Here is a 25,741-nt window from a genome sequence, read left to right as displayed (position 1 = left end):
CTTTTCTTATTTTTCTCCATAGCACTCTTTATCATTTGACACATTAATTGTTACACACATGTATTTGTATATGATCTATCTCTCCATCACCAGAAAATGAGCTCCATGAGACTGGGGAGTTTTGTTTGTTTGGTTGGTTTTTTCATCTGTTCCATTCACTGCAATATTCTCAGTGCCTAGGACTCGGCCAATTATAAGTTCTCAATAAATATGTGTTGAATGAATGAATGAAGCAAAGGTAAATGGAGAGAGAAAAGGAAAACAAAACAAAAACCAAAAATCCTGCACAAAAGAAATCTCATCCACTGAAAATGAGCCTGTGAACCAAAATTTCAATGCATTTGAGTAAATTTTCTAAGATAGCCAAATCAACATGGATAAGCCACAAAAAAAAACTGTCGAGGGGAAAAAAGCAAAATCCCTAATACAGTGTATTATACCATTTGATACAGTTTTAGAACATGAAGAATGATATTATCTATTGTTTAGACATGCATGCATAAGTAGTAATAGTACAAAAACGTGCAAGGTAATGGTAAGTTCAAATTGTTACCTGTAGTGAGGAAGAAAGGGACCTGAGTTTCTGGGTAAGTCAACAGGGCTTCAGTTCACTAAGAAGGCATTTCTAAGAGGGTGACTGAAGGAGGGCCTGTGCAATCTCAACTGAACATGCCCAGAAGGGAAGAACACATGGGAGTTGATGGATGGGAGAGACCTCTGGTTCCAAGGTTACGCATTCCTGTGACAGCAGAATGATTGACCACTTGAGCTGGATGGATGAGAGTTGCGGCTGACTCACGTCTTTTCTTGAAGGTCTCCTCCTTCAAATGATTTCACAAATTTCCTGAGACATGTATCAGTGTTGCTGAGCGAGTCTTGGCCTCTGCACTTTCAAAACGCACAACTGGCCGTTTCTCTCAGGCTCTATAACCACCTCTCCAGGCCTGAGTTGGGAGAAATTTTATGGATGTTGAGCACGTATGTAGAGAGTGCATCACCAGCCTTTTGGTCCAAAATCTCTATTCCCTTAAAGTAAATTTTCTACTAGAATCTTCACTATTCTTTCTGGCTTTGGGGAAAAAGCTATTCTACCCCATTGGCTTGGTTTGTGACCCTGAGACTCAATATTTGTTAGCCGCCCCATCCCTTTACATGTGATTCCTCAGCCTCCTGGGTTAGTTAATGAGGAGTCAGTCTAACTCCACCTCTCAGCAATATTCAAGCCCAAAGGCAAATGAGAACATCGGAGGAGGGTCAGGTGTGTATCTGGTTGTGGAGCCTGGAGAGTCTTCTCGCTGTCTGCGAATATCTTCCAAAAGTGGCACTTTTTAAATAAGAAAAAAAAATTAAAATTCACTTAGTGGTGACCATGATAAAACATGTGTTAGTGGAAGCCGTGTGAAAGCAAGAACCACACAGAGCAGATAGTCAAAGGGCAGGCGCTTACAGGCCTGCTGCCTTGGCCACCACTGGAACGGCTGTCCCCTCCCATTGCCATTGGGGAGCTTGCTTTGCCTCTGCAGAGGGGGGGACGTCATAAGTGACCTGCCAATAGCAGCTGTGCCACTGACAAGAAGTCCTGTTATATCTTCCTCTCTTTTCTTTCTTCAACTACAGTTTCTTTCTTATACTTCCAAATTAAATTCCACTGATCCTCCAAAGACCAATATAAATGCCTTAAACCTTCCATAATCTTCCAGATCCCAGTTGCCTTTTTCTCCTCTGAGTTCAAATATTCTTTGTCTTTCTGTGTTAATATACTAGTTCCTTTTTATAGGATTTACTTTCCTTATCAAACTGTCAATTACTTCATATCAGGAAGCAAATCCCTTCATTTTTTTCTGAACCAAATGTTATATTCTAAGTAAAGAATTAGTAGCTATTTGCTGAATTGAAATACAATATTTATTGTTGAGGTAGAAAACACTAATTCTTACCAGGATTTGTGGTTCTCCTTTCTTTTCAGAAGGTAGGTGTGGTCATGAGAGTTTCTTTGACCAATAAAATGTGAGCAGAAATGAAGTGTGTCGCTTCTGAGCTGAAGTATTTAGAAGTGATGTACATTTCTCCGTGCTCCCTGTTTGTTTGCTGGAGGTCCATGTAGATATGGAAATGCTCCACGAACAAAGCAGCCTGTGATGCTGAGCTTCCACACTGAGGACACTTGCCCTGGAGAGTTGCTCAAATCCACAGAGCACAGTGTGAACAAGAAATTAACTGATGATGGACTAGGCTACTAAGATTTTGGGGTTGTTTGTTATCATAGCATAACCTAATTTATCTGCGATATATACTAGCACAGTTGAAAGGGACTCAATCACACAAAAAAAGAGAGAGATACCTGAATTCAAATCCTGGATTTAACACTTCATAGCAATGTGGCTTTTGAGAAGTTAAGGAACATCTTACACCTCAGTTTTCCTATCTGTAAAATGGAAGCTACTACTACCCATCTTGAAGAGTTACTATAGGGTTATAAAAAATACACGAATATTTATTATTTAGTAGATGCTCAATAAATGGTATCTTTCATTCCTAAATAGCTTGCAATCTTTTTGAGAAATATATATATGTATATATGCACTTTCTGTGTCACTTAGTACAATGCCAAGAAAATACTAGAGAGGGAGTAAAGTGGGTGATTAATCTGAATATTTTCAACAGAGTACTTACAGACTACACAATGAGAGGCTTAGAGAGGTACTCAAGAGACCATTTCTAAATCAACAAAGAATGAAAATAAAGTCTGAGTGTAAAGTTGACCCTGACCTTTAGACAATTCAGAGGGTAATGTGTTCTTAAATAATGAACTGTACTTGCACAATATCTCCAATGTGTGGTCCCAGCCCTTCAACATACGTCACATACCAAACCTCCCTGTTCTCACTTCCTTGTTCCTAGATGTTCGTTCCGTAATTAACCTTGGAAAACTCCCACCCTTCATCTTTGCTCCTCTGCATCCTTCCTAATATATCATTTAGCCAGTTCAGGGTCTTGGCTTGATTCAGCGTTCAAGGTTTTGATTTCTCAGACTCATTACACGCTGGCGACGTGCCATGATCATCAACACTAACCATTTATAGTGACTAGAAAATTAATTATTCTACTTAAGAAAATTCATGTTTTTTTCTTTCTTGACTTCCATTGCTCTGTTTGCCTAAGAAAGATTCAAGATGGAAACACTCCTCTTAAAAAAGTGATATCTTTAGGGGCTGGCCCCATGGCTGAGTGGTTAAGTTCGCGCACTCCGCTGCAGGTGGCCCAGGGTTTCGTTGGTTCGAATCCTGGGTGTGGACATGGCACTGCTCATCAAACAACGCTGAGGCAGCATCCCACATACCACAACTAGAAGGACCCACAACGAAGAATATACAACTATGTACCGGGGAGCTTTGGGGAGAAAAGGGGAAAAAATAAAATCTTCCAAAAAAAAATGATATCTTTGTTTTAAAAGTCTAAATCATTTCAACTCAATCATAAATAGTTGAAGAATGGTTTGGAGAAATGTCTTTGGAATGAGAGGTGGATCTGAATTCCAGCTTCCCCACTTGAGAGCTGTTTACTTTGGGTAAGTCTGTTTTTTTTAAACCTCTCTGTCTCATTTTCCTTATCTGTTAATTTACAGCCTAGAAGCGAAATAATCTAAATAATCCATGTAAAACACAAAGGAAAATGCCTACCATAAAGTTAGCGCTAGATGAAAATGTGGGTCCCCGCCATCACAGAAGTTACAATTTATGTAAGAGACGAATGGACAAATCTGAAATTGAAGAAAAGAGTTGTGTAGAACTGAGCTTGAGTTAGCCCCTTTATTCACAGAAAGGACAATTAAGGGTTGACCTCTTTGATAAGGACTGTAGTGTATCAGGAGGACAGAGGTAAGGAGAAGGCCAGTGAGTGCAGGAGTAGAGAACTTGAGCACTCAGAGAACCTTAAAGAGTAGCCAACACTGCAATCCAGGATTTGAAATTTCGTCTGAACCTGAAGTATGGATACAACTTAGGTAGATGGCGATGTTAGGTGGGCCGTGGAATGGACTGCATAAGCTGCTGTGTTACGGCAATAGAAATAATTTTTTTTAAATGGAAAAGAATGAGATGATCAGCTGCTTGGAGCTGAGAGTTTGTCTTGCGGACCAGCATAAAAGAAATTGGAGAGAGGGGTTGCATCCATTCAGGGAAGATTTGAAATATGCAAAGGTACTTTCACTTTATCCTGAAGGAAACTTGGAGATCTTGCAGGGTAGTGACATGACGGGACAGGGCTTTAGGACGATTATCTCTGGCTGTCGTGAATGCAGGATGGTGTCAGACGTAGGAAACAAAGGGCAATGACAGGAGATGCCCTGTGTGTGGGAAGCTTGTCAGTAGATGATGGGAATAATACTGGTGTGAGAGCTGGAGAGTTGGAGTAGTGGAATGTGAATAGCGAAGAAATGGTGATCCCTGGAGCCATTCTCAAGGAAGCAATTGTGTATAGGGTTGGGTGGAAGATTCCAAATAGGAAAATAACAAGAGGTAACCATCGAGGGTGACCTAGATGAGCATTTGTGCATCCAACTCAGAAGGTTCATCCCGTTCACTAAAGAAATCTTTGAAAACTTCCTTCATGAAAGCCTTCACTGAAACCCAACTGACAAGTGAGACAGAACAAAATCGTGTGTTATTTTTAAGGTGGTTTATGTGTTGACAGTTTTATGCAGAGAGACAAGTAAATATCAAGGCCAGTCTGCTTTGCCTGGCACATAACAGACCTATGGACTCAAAACAGGTCAAAATTTTTTGCTCCTTATCCACTTTTGCATCATGCCGTCAGACTCCAAAGAGAGGAGTTCCTGCTCTTCTCTAAATGTGGACACGGCTTCTGCAGCAAGAGCTTGCTCCATCGTCTCAGTTATGTGAGCTGAAAGTTCCTCCTGTGGCTGGCTTTCACCCCTGGTGTATTTTTGACCCTACTCTTTCCCTTTTTTCAGTGGTGGTTAACGCATCTGTCCTCATTCGTTAACAACAGGCTCACATCAGGTGATCCACCCCAATGCAGGACTGTAAAAATGTCACAAGGTCAAAAAAATTGAACTAAGTTAAAACTGTGGTAAGTGGAAAAGTGTCCACATAAAATTATACCTTTTTTCACAACCTTTAAAAGCTAAACAGCATCAAGAGAACAGACCTAGAGAGATCATTTAATCCATTGAAATGCTTCAGACGGAGGAGCAATTCTCAACTCTGACTGCATGAGTTATATCGTGAGCTTCTAAAAGATATCAATTCCCAGACCCATCCTCAGAGATTCTTTTCTTTTTTCCCCCAATTTTTCCCTTGTGATGAGAACTTTTAAGATCTATTATCTTAGCGATTTTCAAACATACAATACAGTATTATTAACTATTGTCACCATGCTGGACATTACACCCCCGAGACTTATTTATATTATAACTGGAAGTTTGTACCTGATTCAATAGTATATGGTGGGGCCCCTGACATCGGTATGTTTTAATGTTTCCCCAGGCGATTATAAAGTGCAGCCGGGTTTGAGAAATACTCTTCTGTTCCCCGGCCTGGCTGCTCATTAGGGTCATCTGAGGAGCTTAGCAAAATACCAAGGCTTGGGTCCAACCCCCAAAAGATTCTCATTTAAAAGTTTTTGGACAGAACCCACACCTTGGTATGTTTAAAAGCTCCCTAGTGATTCTTACGTAAAGCCAGTTTGAGAACCAATGTGCTGATCAGAGGCTCTCAAACATCAGAATCCTTCAGAGAGATTATTAACAGAGATTGCTGGATCCCATACCCAGAGACTGATTCAGAAAATGGGGGTGGGGCCAGATAATCTACATGTCTAACAAGTTCCCAGATTAGCTTGCTGCTGCTGGTCTGTAGACCACACTTTGAGAACCACCGAAGTAAAAATCACTCATATCAAAAATATCTCCAAGCAGAAGATCACACAGTCTCTTTGTAAATTTGTTCCAAGACTTCAGCCTCGCCTTAATTCAGTCTGAGTGGTTTCCTTAGCAATGTTGTGATATATTCAGCTCTTAGTTATCTGCAGTTGAAAGGCTTAGTATTTGAAGTTGAGATGATCAGTGAATCCATATTAACCCTACTAGTCACCAATTAAATCCTTCACTTTCTATCTCCCCTCCCCCCACAGAAAATTGACTAATGATTTTGTAATTTCAGTTCAGAAGAAACTTAAGCATATAATGCTAAGAATTCATAATTTGATTTTCTGCTACTAAGGGTTAAGGTCCACTGAGCCACAGTAATTCTTTAAAAATTGTATAAACACAAAAGAGTAGGAGGCACTGATAAGCCACCCTTGTAGATATCATATAATAAAACTAAAGTTAAGGTCATGTTGACCCATAGGGTTAGAGAACACCATCTACTAAGCACAAAAGAAAACAAATTGTCACATTTTATTCTTTCAATCGTTGGAAAAGGAAGAAGATATTTTGAGGAACAGGATTAATAAAACTTTAAAATAAATAGGAAGAAAAGGGTGATAATTAAAGATATATTGTAATTAAAACCCAGCCTGAACAAGAGCTCCTCTCTCTTGATTCCACTTCTTTTTAATTACAGAAATAACAGCTCTTCCTGGATCAGCCCTCTCCTATCTTATCATCTCCAACAGATACAAAGCCACTTTTAAAAAGACCAAATCTACAAAATTGATTCATCCTTTCGCCTCTATTTTTTTCCCAGTTTAGTTCCTCCATAAAATATAAAAGCTGAACCATTTACTAGCACAATGACTTTCACATGGCAGGTCTCGGCCACACCACAGTTGGATTATTCTATCACAGACTTTCTCAACCATGGCCAATGGTCTCCAAGGGAAAGAAACGGGAGAGGGGCTGAGGGCATTGCGGTGAAGCAGTGGGCAAATGGAAATCTTTCCCCAAAAGGCAGATTGTGACTACTAGGTGGGGACTGCTCAATCTGCAAAAAGTTTAAACTGAAAAAAGATCTTCCGGAAAAATACAAAAAGCAGCCTGCTGTAAATTTTAATTATACAGGAGACTTTATTCAGGAGACCAAAATGTTGACAGTGAATCAACTGGGAGGGTGTTTTCAACTAGGACAGTGTGACTGACACGTTTTATATTAACGTACATATACTAGGAGGATTCAAATTTGAAGGCAGGCATTTCGCTAAGTCAACTCTCTACCTAAAAATGCAATATATTTTTTCTGTAAATCAAGATCAGATTATTGAATGAAGGAGCTCTCGATCCTGAAATACTCCATTTCTCCATTGTGCTTAATTAATCATGGACATCTTACATTGAGTTTTGTTGAGATGTGATGAGAGAACCCCATAAAAATAACAATTAAAGGAATAAATGACAGACATCTTAGAAAACAAGGAGTAAAACGCAAGGAAATTTAGACATAAGTAATAAAGTTTGCATGATTCTTTAAATAGATGAATATACACAATATTGATAATTGCCATACCCTATATAATTGTGTAGCACATTTATATTTTTAAATCTATTGTTTTTTTTTTAAAAAGATTTCATTTTTTTCCTTTTTCTCCCCAAAGTCCCCCTAGTACATATTTGTATATTCTTAGTTGTGGGTCCTTCTAGTTGTGGCATGTGGGACACTGCCTCAGCATGGCTCAATGAGCGGTGCCATGTCTGCACCCAGAATTCGAACCAATGAAACACTGGGCCACCTGCAGAGGAGCGGACGAACTTAACCACTCGGCCACAGGGCCAGCCCCTAAATCTATTGTTTTATCATTAAAAATAGCTACACAAAATAGGTAGAATATATCATTATTCCCATTTGACAGATGGATAAGTTGAGTCAAGGAGAAGTTAAGTATCTGTTAAAGTTGTAGAGTTTGTTGGTAATGGAACTGAAACTTGAAAGCACATACTCTAAATTCCAGCATTAGTCACATCTTCTCCAATGACACAATCTAGAAAACAGAATTAAAACTGTAAACACTGTTCTGTATTCCATATTAATTTTCCCCAATAAATAACTTTTAAAAAACCACTTAGTGGGGGCCGGCCTGGTGGTGCAGCGGTTAAGTGCGCACATTCCACTTCAGTGGCCTGGGGTTCGCCAGTTTGGATCCTGGGTGCAGACATGGTATTGCTTGGCAAGCCATGCTGTGGTAGGCATCCCACATATAAAGTGGAGGAAGATGGGCATGGATGTTAGCTCAGGGCCAGGCTTCCTCAGCAAAAAGAGGAGGATTGGCAGCAGATGTTAGCTCAGGGCTAATCTTCCTCAAAAAAGAAACCAAAAAAACCCCGCTTACAGCTAATGCATATAAAGCACTTTGCTAAATGCCTGACACACAGTAGCATTTATTCTCACATTCATTATTCAGTTTTTTTTTCTGATTTTAAGACTAAATTTTTGCATATGCTATTAACTCATGCTCATAGTCAGGGATTGGCATGAATATTTCTGGGTTTCAATTGAGTCTTTGTTTGATTCAACAACCATCTATTGGGAATCTCCTGTCTCTGTGACAAGGTTCCAGGTGCCACGATACAAGGGTTAAGAAGAGAGATGAAGCTTCAGTTTTCATGTCACATTCTCAAGAGAAATGAGACTATAACAGAATAAATAATTAAATATATAATTAGAGATAATGATTAGTGATATAAAGGAAAAATAATGGTAATGTTATACCTTGGTAATATTATGGAGAATGACAGGAGGGGGAGTTGAGAGTCAAATGCAGATGGGGTAGTCAGGCAAGAATCTTCTGAGAAGGTGACATTTGACACAGACCTAAATGGCACAAAGGAGGTAGCTATACGAAGACCACTGGGAGGAGAACATTTCAAGCAGAACACACACAGAAGATAAGGAGCAAAGGCCCGGGGGTTGGGGTAGCCAGGATGGTACATGGCAGGGTGAAGGATCCTGTAGTGCTCAATTAGAAGTTCATTTGGGAAACAGAAAAACTTAAAAATATTTATGTGGATGTACTCAAGTCCCATCAGTCATAGACGCAGGGGTGCTAATAAGGTTGATAAAATTGTCCTTCCCTTAAAATTTTATAAAACCGTCTACTCCAAGACAAAGAGGAATGCCATTTGTACATTCATTCTGGAGCCCGAATCACTTTGAAAGTTGGGTAGTCTGGACCCTGTGAAGCAGCAGAGGGCTAAGAAAGCAAAAAGGCTTTCAAATAACCTAGTGAAAAATGGGCAAAGCATCTGAGTAGACATTTCTCCAAAGAAGATACACAAATGGCCAATAAACACCTGAAAAGATGCTCAACATCCTTAGCCATTATGGAAACGCAAATCAAAACCACAATGAGAAAGCACTCCACACTCACTAGGATGACTATAATAAAACAAACCAGATAATAAGAAATATTGGTGAGGATGTGGAGAAATTTGAACGCCCATGCATGGCTTGTGGGAATGTAAAATGGTCTAGCTACTTTGGAAAACAGTCTGGCAGTTCCTTAAAAGGCTAAACATAGCATTACCATATGAACAAGCAATTCTACTCCTAGGTACATATCCACGAGAACTGAAAATATTTGACCACACAAAAACTTGTACATGAATGTTCATAGCAGCAATATTCATAATAGCCAAAAAGTAGACGCAACACAAATGTCTTTCAACTATGAATGTATATAGAAAATGTGTTAAATCTCTACAGTGGAATATTTTTTGACAACAAAAAGAAATGAAGCATAGGCACATGCTACAATGTGGGTGAACCTTGAAAACGTGATGCTAAGTGAAAGAAGTCAGTCATAAAGGACCACATATTTAATGATATCATTTATATGAAATGTCAAAAATAGGCAAATCTATAAAGCTAGAAAGTATATTGGTGGTTGCCTTGGGCTGGCGGGCAGAGGAGGGGCATGGAGGCATTGAGGAGTAATGGCTAAGGGACGCTGGGTTTCTTTTTGTGGTGACAAAAATATTCTAAAATTGATTGTGGTTATGGTTTCACAACTATGGGAATATAATAAAAGCCATCGAATTGTACACTTTAACTGGGTGAATTGTATGGTAGGTGAATTATATCTCAATAAAGCTGTTAAAACACAAACAACTATACTCTTTCAAATGGTGTCTGGGATCAGCTCTACATCCAGAAGAAATAGGAGAAACTCTCCTCCTTCTTCTCCTTGGCTCGTTCCTCAACTGGTCTTCCCAGTTCTTAGGACATGTAACTCACGTAATTGTGATGAGTAATTTGGAAGGTACACAAGACTTTGAGCAGCTTTGATCTGCCTGGGATCCTAAATCAAGATGGGACACTTTGATAGGTCAGAGTATTCTGAGTTTTTCAACATCTGATTGACATAAGTCCTTCCAAACAAAGGATACTGACTGATCTTTAACCTTGTGGTTATTTTTCTTTCTGTCCCCTCACCTGGAGTCTTGTGCTGCAGCATCCCACATGTCCACACAGCAATTCATGACTTCAACTCCAGGCCATTTGATTGGTGGATTGCAAAACACTGTAACCACTATTTACTTGATTTCCCATCTTGCCTTTTTCTATTTTTTAGAGAAAAGGCTCTGAGTATCTCTCGAATCCACCCAATTATTAGCTTAACTGAGTATGATAAAGTTTATATAAAATCATTCCCATAGTAACTATCCACAGAATTAGATATAATTGCTCTTTAGTTTTAAAAAGTAATTATTCTCTAAAATAAGTCTGGAGGATGTAATATACAACCTGGCAACTATAGTTAATAACACTGTATTGTATATTTGAAAGTTGCTAAAACAGTAGCTCTTAAAAGCTCTCACAAGAAAAACAATTTGTAACCACGTGGTGATGGATGCTAACTAGACTTATTTGGGTGATCATTTCATAATATATACATATATCAAGTCATTATGTTGTATACTTGAAACTAATATAATGCTATATGTCAATAATCTCTCAATAAAAAAATTTAGTTTAAAAAAGTACCTATTTCTTCAAGGGCAAAGGTAAGCTAAAAGAGAGCACAACTTTTAAAAATATATTTAGGGGTCAGCCCCGTAGCCGAGTGGTTAAGTTCACACGCTCCACTTAAGTGACCCAGGGTTCGGATCCTGGGTGCAGATATGGCACCTCTCATTAGGCCAGGTTGAGGTGGTGTCCCACATGCCACAACTAGAAGGACCCACAACTAAAATATACAACTATGTACTGGGGGGATTTGGGGAGGGAAAAAAAAAAAGATTGGCAACAGTTGTTAGCTCAGGTGCCAATCTTTAAAAAAATAAATAAATAAAATAAAAAATATATTTAGACAAATCTAGTCAGGCATATTAAACAGTAGGAGAAGGTGATTTCATCACATGAACAAGGCTGACCTAACATTGTTTGTGTAATTAATTAAAGATTGTGAACTCCTTGATGGAAAGGTCTGCTTTTTAATTCATCTTGACATATCCTTGAATACCTTGAATATCTTGAGTAATGCCGAGTATACAGCAGGTGCTCAATGTGAATGAATGAATAAACAAATGAGTGAATGAAAGACTGAATTAGTCACATATGGTTTTTAACAGATTTGGCTCAAATAGCTCAGGGTCCAAGACATGATTCTTTCCTTTACTATTAGTGTGACAGTGCCCCTAGTGCAATATATTTAAGACTCAGTTTTCTCATCAGTTGCTGACATTATCATGAGGGTTAAAGGAACATGAGGCCTGGAAAAGAGTAGCATTAAAAAACATACAGACTATTAGCATATAGGCATTGCTTTTTGTAATAATCAGATTGGCAAGAGAAAAAGTTAGAATTCATAGGTAGGTAAGAGAGAAAAGAAAAAAATAAAACCAAGATAAACTTCCCAGCTGAATGTATGGCGATCAGCCTGAAGGTCTTAAAACCTGTAAGTAAAGAAGCCCAAATTCATTGCGAACCATCGTTCAGGCATTACATCCTCCACTATGTGAAACAGAAACATTTTTCTTGCTGTCCTGACAACTTTGATGGTGGTAATTTGCAAAGATATAAATTATGATTTAAAGAAAGGTCGAAAATAATCTATTCCAGCTGTGGTTTGAGGAAGCTAATTTGAATTTAAAAGTGCAGCAAAGTCCTTTCTCATTTCCTGCTTACCATACAAGATTTTTAACATAGCTGACTCCTAACAGACAGAACCGCACGGCATCAGCAGAGCGCTCCAAACGAATATTCACGGGAGGAAAAAAATCTACCAACAGTTTGAAGAGGAATCATTCATTAATTTCGCTGGAAAAACAAATCATGTATCGTGGCTGCCCAGGCCCAAATAAAGTTTGGTCCTCTCCCAACGTGGCATCCAAGCTCTTTTCTCTACTCCATAGCCTCGTCCAATCTCTTATGGTGATCACCCATGGTTATTGGTGAGCAGCTGTTTTGTTGTGCTGTCAGTTAGTGCCCTAGAGTTCACTGAGGACTGCAATCTGCTCAAGAAAAGTCATCCTTCTCCTTACTGCTCATCATTTCTTATTGTCTTCCCATTTTATCATTAAAGCTTTTGGGAATGGAGTAGAGTGCTCTCTTGACCTCGGATTGTTGTTACTCTTAGGTCATTTTGATGAGGTAGGAATTTTCAATTACACAATCGATTTCCCTCAAAATTTTTCCTGACATGCAAAGAATCTTAGTGCAGATTGTGTGAAATAAACATATTTGGCCACCTCCCAACTATCCTGGTTAGATTAGCCTCCTCTTGGCTTTCTATGTCTAAATTTTCTGTCAAAAGTTCAGAAAACTTTCTTTTTAAGAGCCATATGGAAGATGAATTACTTGGTAAAGTAATATTATTAAAAGATGAGAGTATAAAATTATATATCCTACAGGAAAATAGTCAATAAATTTGTATATGAGATTAGACATGGCAAAGTAAAAAATTTTGCGATTTCTTGGAATTATGATGAGATAAACCTCAAATATTTATTGTCTGTTAGGCTATTTACAGATAAATTTCTTATTTCCAGAATTATTCTATGTGTTCCTGTAGAAATCTTAATTTCATGCTCTATTCGATAAGTGGCATTTCAGATTGAAACAAGTATACATACTGGAAGGTTAAACAAAGAAATAACAAGATTTCTTTGTTTCTCCTAGGCTCTTTCTTCTAAGACAATATTCACCAAGATAGATCATACATAGGGCCATAAAATGTCTTACTATTTCAAATAGTTGATACCATACAGAGTATGTTTTCCAACTACCACAAAATTAAACTAGAAATCTAGATGAAAAAGATATCTGGAAAATCCCCAAATATTTAGAGGCCTAAATACTCAGCATCACTTAAGCAATGAGTCAAAAAAGAAATCAAGAGTGAACTACAAAAAATAAATTGAATAGGGGCCAGCCAGGTGGTATAGTGGTTAAGTTCACAGACTCCACTTCAGTTGCCCAGGGTTCACAGGTTTGGATCCCGGGAGTGGACCTACACACTGCTCATCAAGCCATGCTGCGGCAGTGACCCACTTACAAAATAGATGAAGATTGGTACAGATGTTAGCTCAGGGCCACTCTTCACCAAGCAAAAAGAGGAAGATTGGCAACAGATCTTAGCTCAGTGCCAATCTTCCTCACAAAAAATAAATAAATAAATAAAATTAAATAAATTCAATATAAATGAAAACATCAAATTTTAAGAGATATGGATAAAATGTTGCTGAGAGTTTTGCCAAGACTTCTAGAATAAATATAGATAAAATCTTTACATCATTGGGTAAGCAAAAATTTATAGGACACAAAGAACATGAGTCTTAAAAGAAAAAAAATGATTAGACTTTATCAAAATTAAAAACCTTTCCTCTTTGAAAGACACCATTTAGAAATTAAAAAGCAAGCCACAGATTGGAAGAAAATATTGACAAAACATATTTCTCACAAATAATTTATATCTAGAATAAATTAGGAACTTGTACAACTCAATAAGACCAACAATTTCTAAAATGGGCAAAAGATTTGAACTGAAACCTCAGAAAAAGAAAATATATAAATGACCAATAAGCACATGAAAAGATGCTCAACATCGTTAGTCATCAGGGAAATGCTAATTAAGAAGCAACAGTAAAATACCTCTACACACCTAATAGAATAGTTGAAATTAAAATAATGGATAGTGATAAATGTTGCCAAGGATATGGGGCAACTGAAACTGCTACCGTTGTTATAGGAAAAGTAAAATTTTACAGTCCCTTTGGAAAACAGTTTGGCAGTTTGTTTTTTCATAAGATTAAACATCCCTTGTCACACAACCCTGCAATTCCACTCTTAGGTATTTATCCAAGAGAAATGAAAACATATGTCTACACGAAGACTTGTGGTGAACGTTCCTAACAACTGCGTTCCTAATAGCAAGAAACTAAAAACCAAAAGTGGATCAAGAGGTGAATAGATAAACACATTGGAGCATATCCATACAATGAAATACTTCTGAGGAACAGACAGGAACAAATCTCTGATACACATCACACGAGAAGTGAATATCAAAAACATGCTGAGGAAAAGAAGCATGCATGAAGGAATATGTACTGTATGGTTCTGTTTATATGAAATCCTACAAAAGGGAAACCAACTTGTAATGACAGAAGGCATGCTGGTGATTGCCTCAGGCCAAGGGTGAGGGTGTAGAGCTGAGTTCCAAGAAAACACAAGGGAACTTTTTGCCTTAGTGGTGGTTGCTTCCGTGTATACGTTTCTTAAAATCCATTGAACTGTATGCTTAAAAGGAGTGCATTTTATTGTATGCAAATTATGCCTCAGTCATGTTGATTTAAAAAAATAAGCTGATCAAAAAACCCACTAAGACTGGTTTTATGTTCATGGACCAGAGGATGGGATTTTTTCCCCCCTTTGCTTTATATTTGTTCCTCTCACTCCTAATTTTTTAAAAATTGTGTAAGCATTTCTTTCATATTGCAAAAGCATCAATATCTTTTAAATCTTTTCTACAAATTTCCATACAGATTTACTCTATTGCATTTCCTCCTTTCTATAATTACTTTGTTTTTTAAAAAGTTGACGATCTAAGGATATCTAACCTATTTCCCATCTTCAGACTGGACCATTTTAAAGTAAAAAATCCCTCACACGAGGTCCTCTACATGCTTTATTTGCTGGAGAATTATATGGGCTGAAGAGCTCGGCAGAGCAATGGCTTATGATCACTCAGCTGCCTCATCCTGACCTCTCTGTAGTGAAAGTTCAGCTTCTTAGGAACATAAGGGATAATGTTTCTTTCAGCATTTCCACAGCGAACTGCTGACCTCTTCTTGTTCTCTTTGTTCCTCTGGCCTTAAGGACACTTGAGCAAAGTTAGTATTGGAGCCTCCCAACTTTTGCAGGCAGTCTGATTAAGCAGGTTGTTGAAGTGGTATGAGGGTAATTTTGTGTACATTAATTAAAAAAATAAAAAGAATACCCAGGCACAAGGCCGTGTTGCCCTCCACTGCTCAGTAAATTTAATTAAATTGGCCTGTTCCTGGGAGACATTTTCTGCCTGAGTTTGGATAGTTAGTGCAGGTAACGTTTACAAAACTCTGTTTGGATAGGTGTTCAATTAGATTTTCCAATTTAGGCTGCACTGAGCTGATATACATTTTCGAGTGATTTGGTGCATTTTGATTTTCAATTTTCTGGGTCATGTTTTTAAGTACATGGAGGCCAAAGGAACAAACTTGATGAATTAGTGCAATCAAAGAGCAAACAAAGCATTCCTAATAGATTGAAAGAACCCCAAGGAAATATTCACAGTTTTCTTCTTCATGTATCTTTCAGTGGCCATTTTCTTACTGTTGTCATCCATTCACGTATTTACTCTTTCGTGCTGTCATTTATTCCTTCATTTGTTCATTTACTCACAAATATTTATTAAACGTATACTAAGAGTCCACACCTTCAGGATGCAAAGATACCAAGAACAGATACCATTTTCTGAACTTCTTTGATTTGTGGCACTATACACACTTTATTGCTAATCCTTAAAGCATGTCTGGAAATGAAGTATAATTATACTTATTTTCTAGATGAAGATAATAAGATTGAACCAGGATTTGAACTCAGATATCACTGACTCAAAAACCCAGCTTCATTTCACTAAACTGCTGTGCCTCCCAAATCATATTTTAGAGACAAATTAAAAAGGTCTGTTAAAAATCAGGACAGTGAAACCAGCTGGAAAGATGTAGGAATTCTTGTCCTGGCCCTGACAAACCAGACTTATGATCTTGGAGAAACACTTTATCTACAGGAGATTTATGTATAAATCCCCTATAAAAGAGGAAATTATTAGATTATTTTTATGGTCCCTTCCCTTCCAGTTCCAAATATTTCTAATCCTTTCATTTTTACTTTGAAAAATAAAAATGGCTGACTTGATAGTTGGATTTTCAGAGATATAGTAATTTTTTAAATTATTATTTTGATTTCTGTTTTCTCTCCTTTACTAACTAGCTCATCAATTAAGCTACAAAAACAAAGAAAGGTATTGGGTACTTAATTTGGGGAGAAAGTCAGATGTTGAACTATCAACTGATTCTAAATAGCACCAAGCAAGTTGCAAGACATTGCTTTTCAGCTCCAGTTTCTAACTTTCCATTTGGCATCGGTCCTTGAACATGACAATATAATGATGTTCTCAATTTGGTGATTTTTAAATATTTTAATCTTAATTAAAGTATAGAGAAAAAGTTGCATTTGCTGAGTTCGAATGCTCGCCAAGTGTGAGAAAACCGTATCTCAGCTGTATGTCCTGGTACACAGTGTTCTTGGAACTTCTCATGTGTCATTCTGTCTGTTCATGTGCAATCTGATAACCAACTACAATTAGCAAGTGAAATATTTATATATGCAGCCACATAGTCAGTCCATATGTGCAAAATATTGCAAGTTCCTCAGTAGCATTTAGCATCACCCACTGTTATCTTAGTTTCTTGAAATAGACCTTATGGTGCCTTACAAAATATGCCCCCAAAGCATGCAATTTCCTTGCTTTGCATGTTTATAGTAGCGCTCAAGTCAGCCTTGGTAAGGTGACCAGTTTGTTCTCTAACAAAATTCAGCACCGCCAACACATAGCTCTCTTTCCCTCTGTGTTACTCATGTGCTTGACTTACAAGCTACACTGTGTCCTGAAAGTGGTGTTCATCCACGTCAGCTAGCCGGTTACTGTTTTATTTATAAAAATTCCAATCATTGTCCGAGCACAACTGATCGAGGGCACACATCGAGAGCCTCATAAAGGAAATTTAAAGATTCACCAGATATACACTCTATTATCAGCACATGAACAACAAAAAAGGCTTGTTGACTTCCTAAAAATTTTCCCGAAACTGAAAATCCATAAACGGAAGAAAAGCAAGCCTCTGATTTACTCCTGAATTAAATCAAGGGACATCCAGCAGTTGAAAGAATGCAGGGCAGCTGCCCTCAATAAAATATTGGTATGTCGGCCCCTGCCCCTCCCAAGGCTGATCACATTACATCGAGTAAAGGAGAATGAAAGGAAGTAAGATCCTACCTGCATGCTTCGGTTTGCGTTTAACCTTACTTACCAGAAAAGTTCCAGCTTTCGCAATTAAATCATAACACAAGAGGGAGAGAGGAGAGGGGGAGGTGAAGAAGAACATGAGATGACTGACATGCCCCTGGAGCTGAATCTGGTACTTGTGCTATTGAACTAATATACAGCCAATCCAAATTGATGGAGTGTGATGAGCAGACAAACGTCCTGTTTATTAGACCAATATAAATAAGAATGTCTCTAACCATATACAGCTAATGTCTAGTTCCAGGGAATATTGATGCCATTAATTTATGACCTCTATGTTTTTTTAATAATACAAACCTTGTTAATAATGCAAAGTCTCTTAAAACGTGTAATTCCACAGCTCTTAAGAACAACCTTGAAAAGAAGGTACTTTATACTACAATAATGGCATCGTGTCACTAGAGTTTGAAGCAGGGACGGATGCATTATTTCCTGTCTTGTTATATTGTAATAGATTTGTGGTGAGATGGTTTAAGAGGCTCCTGCTGTCTCAAACTGTTCCCTTCAAACACTGACCATGAACCAGGCTCGGAGATGATTTGGACACTTAACATTCTCAAGGACAAAAATTTCTCCCAATGTAGTAGAGAAATAAGGGAAGAAAAGATTTTTTTATCATTCTGCTTTACTCTCACCAAGGCAAATTTAGAGACACGAGAAGGACTGAAACATGGAGATTCTAATACTGAGCTTGCGGTGCCTGATTGAATACTGTATAAATTAGTGGCATAAATGCCCGCAATGGAATCAAAATATGCAGTGCTATTTAAGCAATGGTTTAAACAAATGTAGCTTATTTTCAGTTAAAAGTGCTAACTTGGCTACTCATAGCCAAATCTCTTTGCAGGGCCTGTTGGCCACACTGTTTTCCCACCGTGACAGATTGGAGTTAATTGAAAAGTTGCTAGTTTAGAGCCGTCACTGAAAACTTGCCTGGTGAAATAAAATCAGCCTGGTGACTGTCCTTCAGCCAATTTTTACATAGCCTTTTTAGCCTGGTCATCATTTTTTAAGGAAACTAATATGAATATTTCCCATAGCCATCAAAAATATTTAACAAGGGGCAGCACTTCTACTTAAAAAAGTTCTCAGAGATTGTTATTATTCTTGATTCTTCTTTTTTGCCATCAATGAACTTTGTGTGCTCTATTTATGACATAGGATGGCTTTTAAGGTGCAATTAGAAACCTGGTTAGCATGTTCTCGGAAGGAGGTGAGCTGAGGAAACTGGAATGAATATTCCATGGGAGAGTGAGAGCATTGAAGGTAAGGTGAATGGCAAGAAATTAACAAGCTGATGACTCTAATTGTCCTAGTTGGGAATTCTTCTTGCCATATTTATTTAAATCATGTTCCTTAAATTTCTATTTCAGTGCATACTACTGTTAAAAGATAAACTGAGGCATATGAAAAATTTTAAGAGTTTATTTGAGCAAAAGCCTATTCAAATCAGGTGGCATCCAACCAGAAGATAGAAAGGAGCTCGGAGGAGCCGTAAAAAATGAAAGACTTTTATAGGCAGAAGGGAGTGGGAACAAGGAAGTTATATTAGGGAAAAAAGCGGATTGGTTATTGCAAGGTTACTTTCCTTTAGGGGATGGCAGGGGTCTATTAGGCAGATTACCCAAATAGCGCTGATCACAGATTCCTGATTGACTGGGTTAAGGTTCCATTCCTGGGAGAGCTGAAACCATAATTAAGGTAAGTTTTGGTTTGATGATGTGGGGCTTAGCATAAGTAACTCCATTTGGGGCCTGTTTCCTTGTTTTTAAAATTGCAATATGTACTTTGAATATCTTCATGGACAAAACAGGTCTCAGTAAATTGTCATCTAATGATCAAAATTTCTTCACAAAATTGATCAGCTTTCTTTGTTCAGAGCTATACTATATGCAAGCTTTATGAGCCTTTTCAAGGGAAATGGAAAGCATGGTTGCTATCCAGAAAGTAATAACTCTCCTGGATTTCAGTAAATATCAGTGAGTTATTCTTACGATGACTGAAGTCCTAAGGAGCTCAGTGCCAAAACTCAAACTTTGCTCCATGAAACAACATCAGCGTTGCTTGAGGGCTTCTTGGAAACACGGATTACCAGGCCCCTCCCCAGATTTGTGGAATCAGAATCTGCAATTTAATAAGACCCCCTAGTGCTTTGTATGTTATTAAAATACCAGAAGCACCTCCCCAATGGATATGTGTGGGACACCTGGGTGAATTTCCTTGGAAAAAAATCTTTGGGTCTAGAAAGTACCCTTTACTTTTGTTATTCTAATTTCTAACCACATAGTTAAACTTGCAGAACAGATGGTTACATTTAGAATTAAAAATTTTAAAAAAATAGGCCTCAGAAAGGTGGCACATTTTCGTCATTGGAATTTCCCCCATTTGGGCACTATAGTCCATTTGGAGACAGGAAATAACACCCAAAGAGCAAGACTGTGGACCATATGGAACGATGACAAACTCAATTGCACACAGGTGTAGAGGACACGTTAAGTAGCTGTTGCGCTGACACGTATTAGCATCAGCTATGTAAGCATAATTATTGGTCAAGGGCAGATTGTTGTAAAACAGCTAATAAACAGGAAACATTAACTTCCCTCACACAGGGCCTTGACCATACCAATGTTAGGCCTATGTGTTCTGTACGTGTATTTTCTCTGAAGCCAATTAACCTCTTTATTGGAAAACAAGGCCTTTGTTATTCTTTAATGTGGCAGCTAATCCTTCATAGTAGATAACTTTCATTGAGCATGAGTGGAATGAGTTGTGTTTACTTCACTGACCGACATTCCTGTACAATTAAAAGAAAGGTTAATTGTTTAATTTCCTCAACATTGGTGTTAGTGAAAGCAAGGAGATCTGCAAAACTCAAAACTATAGTTTTTCATTCATCCAAGACCAGGGGAGCCATGGAAATTTACTTTTGGATGGTATCTATCTTTTTATTTTCCTGACCGTGGAAAGAAGGGTGAAGGCTTGGATATCTTTGTGGAATCAAATTTTATTATATTTCTTCCATATAGCTTTGAAGGTTGAGATTGGGATAAGACACAAGCCTGTGGATTTGTCAGATTACTTTGATGTTTCAGACTTAGAGTTTTGGGCTGGTATGCAGCGCATGGAAGAAGCTAACAGAGCCGAATAATGAAAATATAGGCAATGACCACTTTAGTAGATATGAGAAGCTGGAAATATATTTAATAACAACAACTTACACCATTAAAGTGAGTTCACCAAAAGACTCAGGAAGAAAGGTCATGAGCAAAGGGGCAAAGTCATTGACCTTGCTGAATTTGCTTGGAAATTAAGTAAAAGAGACTTGCAGATAGTGCCACAAAGCACGAGGATGGCAGCTCCGTGCGCATAGTATCTGTGTGTGTCTATGCATACCGTGGTATTCTTGTTATCGTACATTCATGTTTCATCATCTGATCCTTTCCCCCGATTTCTCCAATCTGCTGGATTCCTTACCTCTATTGTCCCATTTCTTCTCTCTTGACTTCTTTCTCCAAATATCGAAATTAAAGTTTATTCTTCTTTATTTCATTCTGAGGGTTGAAATCCCTTTTGTTTCCTTTTATTTTTTAAAGCTACTCCAGTGCCTGAAGTTGTAGACATACAAATATCCAAGGCTGGCCTCGAGATCTGTGTAGTTCAATAGAAAAATAATGTGAGCTACGTATGTAATTTTTAATTAAATTGCAATTTGAAATTTTCTAATAGCCATGTTAAAAAATGAAAGATTAATTTCTTAAATATTTGTATTTAACCTAATATATACAAATTATTATCATTTCAACATGTAATCAATATATACACATTATTGAGATAGCTTACATTTTTGGGGATTTGAAATCCTGTGTGTATTTCACACTTACAGCATATCTCAATTCAGACTGGCCCCACCACAAATGTTCAATAGCCACGTGTGACTAGGGACGACCATATCGTCAGATGATAAACTTTATATCTCCACAAAGGACCTAAAGTTTTTTTGCCATGAATGTGAAATGCTATTTACAAACAAGAAAAATATGCATTTTAGACCAGGGAAGACCCATCTTTATCAAGGACTATAACATATAGGACTTTAGAGCATTGAACAACAGTCAATTTGAGAAATATGACTTTGATAGAAGCTTTTAATCATTTTATCTCTTGTTAAAAACTTAAAAGCCTTCATCGGTGTAGACACAACTATATATTTTTTTCCTCATTCATTTTTGGGTGAGTGTAGTGTGGGAGGGCACATTGAAGCTGCGCTATGCGGCTTCTCTAAAAACACTCCTATACACACATCTTCTCGTGTATATTCTTCCAGAAAAATCAAGGGACTTGGATAATTCATCCTGAAAATATACAACTTTCACCATTTATATTGTGCTTTCCATTATGGTTCAAAAAATAATTTAAAAACACCAGCTATGGCTGTCCTGAGAGTATTATAGTATCTCTAAAATATTTGTGCTATCTGTGCCCTCTTCTCCTTCTAAAGCTTTCCTCTGCCTCCTGAGAAGAGATGTGCACAGCACATCTTTTTAGTCAGACAGCGATAGCTTCTCTTTCAGATACTTCTAAAATCTCCTTTTGTTCTGCCATTTCTGGCTACCCTTATCAAGGGAAAGAACATAATTCTCAGAGTCAACTCTATGATCCAGATCGCAGAGCAAGCTCAAAAATGGGTTCATGAAAGACAGCTCATACCACCTGTTAGGGCACAAGTTAGGAAAACTATAAGGGACTATAAGGATCCGCATTTAAGACGTGAAGTGTGAAAACCCCAATCCGTTAAACAGACCCAGCAGAGGGAGTTTCTCTACATCTCAAAATGATTCTTCTTTTCACCACAAGCTTGCTTTAAATTAAAGTCTCTCCATCTTCCTTGAAATTAAGTATTTGTTTATAAATCAATATCTATTTGAAAGAGAGTGAAGAAAAGAGAAAATGAAGGCTAAAGTGTTGGCAACTGGTGCCAGATTGAGATTAATCAAAAATGAAGATAAACCATTTCTAAACTTACTCTGTAAGTCAAAGAGAAAATAAGATTCACTGTTTAAAGGTTCAGTTTCTGTTCATTTTCACCTTAACGTGTGACCGAACAAATTATGAAATGAAACTCTACAATGACCTTACTCATTAACGGAACTCTTGAAATTAATGTCCATGAGTACCCTTACCCACCACCATTACGTACACAGAGAGGCACATTTCCAGTTTCATTCCAGACAACCCCACAATGGCCCTGCAAGATGATGGCCACTGATTAATGTTTGCCTGAGGACTGTTACCTGCACGTTTCTAGAGCTGCTGGAAAGCTAATTCTTACCAAAAACAGCTGCGAAACCAGACTGACTTTTAACCTCCCCTGTTGAATACAGGAACTCTTGGCACAATTACAGTGCAAGTAGCACAGAATCTATGGGGTTACCATTATAGAAACAGACTTGGCCAGCAGGAAATGTTTACATCCTGCTTGAAACCCTGATGTTTGACATGAAACTGGAGCGGCTCACCATGGTTTCAGAAAACAAAAGTCTCCATCTTTGAACTCGCCTCAGAGCCCAAACAAACAAATATTCCCATTTCCTTACTGTCAAACGCCTCACTCCCAACTACTCCTTTCATTGAACTGTTTTTATGCTCTGTAGATACAGGAAATAAACGGTCCTGCAGTGATCCGCCTATAATGAAATACAAGCCACTTGCACAAGGATAACACTCAGTAAGCAACACAAGCAAGACAGACAGAACTGTGCTGGTCCTTGCAATTCCTCACACATCTCCTAGGTAAGGCAATTATATACTAACTAAAATGAAGTGGCCATCTCTGGTGAGCTGGTGGTTAAGATTCGGGCCTTTCACCACAGAGACCTGGGTTCTTTTCCCATTCAGGGAATCACACCACCCATCTGTCAGTTATCGTACTCTGGTGGCTGCATGTTGCTGTGATGCTGAAAGCTATGCCAACAGTATTTCCAACACCAGCAGGGTCACCCATGGTGGACAGCTTTCAGCGAAGCTTCCAGATTAAGCCAGACTAGGAGGAAGGACCTGGCTACCCACTTCCAAAACATTAGCCATGAAAATCCTATGAATACAGTGGAGCATTGACTGATACAGTGTGGGAAGGTGAAAGGATGGCAAAAAAAGACTGGGCAGGGTTCTTCTCTGCTGTATGCAGATTTGCTTGGAGTCCGAATCAACTCCAGGGCACAACCACCAACAAAATAACTAGGCATCTTACTACAAAAGCATGATAGCCAGGTTTCACTATAACTCACTAAATTTGAACCTTAGAACTCAAGAGGTAGTAATGACATGCCGCCTTTTACCAGATTCTCCATGATCAAACATAGCCATGTGAAGGTCAAACAGAGACATATGAAAGGGGCTGGGAGGAATGGAAGAAACCTGGGCTGAGATGTTGAGGATCTAGAAGAGAGAAGCTAAAACTCTTTTCCAACCTCCAGCAGCCCCTTGGCAAAGTTCACCAGAAAACCACCTGGTCACCCAGTTTCCTGCCAGTAACCGGACAAAAGAGGGAAGCTAGTGAACCTCCCTAAAGGACTGTTAATTAGTTTAATGAGCAACTTACACCTGATGCCCCTCATTATTTCCCTTCCTCCACCAGGAAAATATGAAAGAGACAGGAAACACAGAAGAGGGCACCAATTACCATCTTTCAACACGGCTGATACATGCATTTTTTTTTTAAAGCAAATCACTGGTTTTGCTCTTTTCTTAGGTGAAATGCAGAACCTCTCAGAGGGCAAACAATTTTGTTTTGACTTCATCAGGTTACTATGATTAGACTCTACTGGTTTGTTCCTTCTTGTGTTAAGATGACCGTGCAAATGCACCCACTTCCTAACTACAGAAGGCCAAAAGGAAATCAGACAGCCAAAAGGAAATTGTGCACCATTATTCCACTTCCAATCTTCTTTGGATTTCATAAGCATATATGGTCAAGGGATTGTTGGAAAGGCTTTAAGACAATGTGCTGGGGGGATAAAAAAATAGATTTTAGTTTTGGGAATATTCTGTTACTCGATCTTATGAATGTATTTAATCTCTCTGAATTTCTGTTCCTTCATCTACAAGATCAATATCATCTTTCAGAACAACAGTATGAGTGGGTAAGAGTTCAGGCTGCTCTAGACACATCTGCACTTGAATATGAGGAAAGAAACTTTTTCATTTAAGAAAAGTCTTAACGTTCACCATTTTGGTTGTCTTCATTCAAATGAGATGATCTTTTTTTAAAAATCATGATATTGTGTATTAGTTTTCTATTGCTGCTGTAACAAATTGTCACAAACTTCGTGGCTTAAAACAATACAAATTTATCATCTGACATTTCTCTAGTTAGACGTTTGACACAGTCTCATTCAGCCAAGGTGTTGGCAAGGCTTCTTTCCTTTGTAGAGGATCTCGGGGACAATCTGTTTCCTTCACTTTTCCATCGTCTAGAGGCCACTCAAATTCTTTGGCTCATGACCCCCTTTCTCCATCTCCAAAACCAGCAAAGTTACATCTTTCTGACTGCAGCCAACAAAGTTCTCTGATATTTTAAGGACTTATGTGACTACACTGAGTTCACCTGGAAATACCAGGATATTACCCCTCATCCTAAAGTCCTTAACTTACTCACATCTGGAAAGTGTCTTTTGCCATGTAAGGCAACATATTCACGGGTTCCTGGGAGTAGGATGTAGACGTTTCTGGGGGCCACTATTCTGCCTCTCATACTCTGGAAAGTAGCAGAATCTTATAAATAGTCTGTCACTTACAAAAATATCTTTGCAACCCTGACCATGTTTTTAAGAGACACATGGTCAATTTTAAAACTTTCTATAGCCCTCCAAAGAGTTCCTTATTGTCAGAAGTGATAACATGAAAGTAAATTGAATAGTAACTAAGTGTAAATACATCCAGTTTTTGGATCCGGTTACGTTCAAGATATTTTCTTGAACATAAAATATTAATCTACAGGAAAACTTTGGTAAAATGTGTTGAATGGTCTAACAACTAACTTGACAAAACTAACAACTTCAAAAATAGTAAGGGCAAAATTGTGTCTTCATTGCCCCCAAAATATAGGCAGCTGTATTTCTGTCCCTTTTAAATTTCCCAATAAAATGAAACATCTTAATGACTCAAATTTTTTTCTCACTATAACTGTAGGCTTTTTTCTTTTTTCGTGAGGAAGATTGACCCT

The 25,741-nt window shown here is 38.1% G+C and overlaps 1 long non-coding RNA gene across 2 annotated transcripts in view; it reads right to left on the bottom strand.

The window, feature by feature from the left end:
- The window catches only part of LOC103549055 (uncharacterized), a 57,430-nt gene extending 39,787 nt beyond the window's left edge, over positions 1-17,643 (bottom strand). The window contains exons 1-2 of one of the 2 annotated variants that reach the window (XR_011534023.1): positions 1,938-3,760; positions 554-944 (exon numbers count right to left, since the gene is read on the bottom strand). This is a non-coding gene — a long non-coding RNA (uncharacterized lncRNA). Of the gene's footprint in view, positions 1-553; positions 945-1,937; positions 3,761-17,524 lie in introns of those variants that run through there. The other variant, XR_011534024.1, reaches the window with a different exon arrangement.
- Between the last annotated feature and the right edge of the window lie 8,098 nt (positions 17,644-25,741).

This window comes from Equus przewalskii, chromosome 27 (assembly GCF_037783145.1).
Source record: "Equus przewalskii isolate Varuska chromosome 27, EquPr2, whole genome shotgun sequence".
NCBI lineage: Eukaryota > Metazoa > Chordata > Mammalia > Perissodactyla > Equidae > Equus > Equus przewalskii.
This window is presented reverse-complemented; position numbering and strand designations above follow the sequence as displayed.